This window comes from Colobus angolensis, unplaced genomic scaffold (genome assembly GCF_000951035.1).
Source record: "Colobus angolensis palliatus isolate OR3802 unplaced genomic scaffold, Cang.pa_1.0 Scaffold54, whole genome shotgun sequence".
Lineage (NCBI taxonomy): Eukaryota > Metazoa > Chordata > Mammalia > Primates > Cercopithecidae > Colobus > Colobus angolensis.
The window spans coordinates 3,705,228-3,707,454 of NW_012118932.1; the positions used below are offsets into that span (position 1 = coordinate 3,705,228).

General features: G+C 51.5%; 1 protein-coding gene across 2 annotated transcripts in view; it reads left to right on the forward strand.

Annotated features, from left to right (window-relative positions):
• The first annotated feature begins 286 nt into the window (after positions 1-286).
• The window catches only part of CPN2 (carboxypeptidase N, polypeptide 2), a 10,341-nt gene continuing 8,400 nt past the window's right edge, over positions 287-2,227 (forward strand). For both annotated transcript variants that reach the window (XM_011961212.1, XM_011961213.1), the window contains exon 1: positions 287-371. The gene's annotated coding sequence lies outside the window, so the exon portion shown is untranslated. The remainder of the gene's footprint in view (positions 372-2,227) is intronic.

Sequence of the window (2,227 nt, forward strand, 5' to 3'; positions counted from 1 at the left end):
GGGTGTGAGCGTGGACCCCCTCCCAGTCCTCACCAACCCAGCCGCCTGCGGGAGTCTCTAGGGCTTGCTGTGTCCCTGAGGTCCTCAAGGTACCAACCCTGTGACCTCGGTGGGATTTTGGCCCCGCGAGGGCTCTGTAGGTGGGAGGAGTTCAGGGTCATTTTGTAATGTTCCGAGGCCTTGCCAAGGCCCTCTCCCGTCCTGTGACCCTGGTGACATTCTGGGACGCTGGGGCCACGTGAGGGGAGGAACCACTGCCTGGAACTTTGATCGGCGCTGGGGCTGAATTGAGCTGACCACAGGCCACACCAGCCTCCTCTCTGCTCCTCAGGAAGACAGGACAGCCCGGCACCACCCGCGCGGCCCTCACGGTAGGCTCCTGGGGTCGCTAAAGGGCTCCTGGGTCTGCAGGGACATGGGGGCAGGAATGGGAACTTGCGATCTCTCCATTTCAGAGCCTTCCCCAGCTCCAGGCAGGCTGCAGTTCCAGGGGGCCCCTGCCCTGGGAGGAGAAGTCCCCTAGGTGCTCGGCTAGGGCACTGCTGGGAAGAGGCAGGAGGCAGGTGGGGCGAGGGCCGGGGTTGTGAGATGCAAACCAGCTGGTCCCGGCCTGCAGGGAGCTAGTAGTGAGTAGAGGATAAGTAGGGTGACCAGATGTCCAGGTTGGCCTGGTTCTGCCTAGTTTATACTTGTCATCTTGGCATAACAATAATAAATAGTATTACTAAGTATTTATTAATACTATATTAATACTAAATATTATTAATTAATATAATTTTTGTCGTTTTTCGAGATGGGGTTTGTTATGTTGCTCAGGCTGGTCTTGAACTCCTGGCTTCAAGCGATCCTACCACCCAGCCTGCTGAGTAGCTGGGATTACAAGCGCACACCACGGCACCCAGCTCAGGCCCGAGGATGACTAGCTCCTCGTTTCCTTCCCAGAAACCTGCTGGCTCATATGATAAAGTTTATGGTCATATAAACCTGCAGGGAGCCACCTTTTATTGAATATTCAGTATTTGCCAGGCACTGTGTTAAGGGCTTTGTATTTACTCTCTTATTTAGCCTGCTCATTATTCAGTGGAGTGCTAATTTTAACCCTGAGGGCAGAGGTGATAATTAAGGGTGGAAAACTTGAGGCTTAGAGCATTGGAGTGATTTGCCCAAGCCCACATGGCTAGTAGGTGATGGCGTCAGAATCTGATCCCAGTTTGTGGCACTGGCGGAGCTGACGTGTTTTCCCCTGCTACTAAGCAGGATGAGAGTCAGGCCTGAGATGTGAAGTCACTGACAGCCACCAAACACATTCCTTTCAATTCAGCACACAGAGCCTGGCTGCCTTCTCAGTGCCCAGCCCTGAGCCGGGTGCTGGGGTGCAGAGCTGCTTGCAGAGACGCCGCAGCAAGCCTGCAGTACCACGGGCCCACTCAGGTGGGTGCAACTGAATAGAAAACAGCGGAAGAGCCCAACATTCAACACAGTACAAGAGGGATCTGAGGACCCAAGAAAGGGCTGGGTGCAGTGGCTCACACCTCTAATCTCAGCACTTTGGGAGACCAAGGCGGGTGGATCACCTGAGGTCAGGAGTTCGAGACCAGCCTGGACAACATGGGGAAACCCCATCTCTACTAAAAATACAAAAATTAGCCAGATGTGGTAGCAGGTGCCTGTAATCCCAACTACTTGGGAAGCTGAGGCTGGAAAATCCCTTGAACCCGGGAGGCGGAGGTTGCAGTGAGCCAAGATGGCGTCACCATACTCTAGCCTGGGCGACAAGAGTGAAACTCCATCTCAAAAAAACAAAAAACAAAAAACAAAAAACACGAGGATAGTCAAGGAAGGGGGAAGTGTGACTTCCACTGGCCTGAGAGGGTGGGTGTAAATTGGGAGGGTCGCACAGTGCCCAGTTCACAACCGCCTCTTAGTTCAACCTGTCAGCTGTCATCTCTTCCAGAAGCTAACACGGCTGGTAGACAAGCTCCCTTGGGCCTTTGCAACATCACTGCCAGGAAGGAAAGAGTCAAGTAAGCCCCTACTATGTGTGTGGAACTGTGCTGTGCATTTTACACATTTATCTCAATATTTAGAATAAAATAGGTTTCAACCTTACCACAAAAGTGATATGTTTCTTTCGTAAAAATGTGGAACATACATTTTTAAGCAGAAGGAAAAAATCAAAATCATCCATGAATTGCTTTTTCAGAAGTAATGACCACAATTTTTTTTT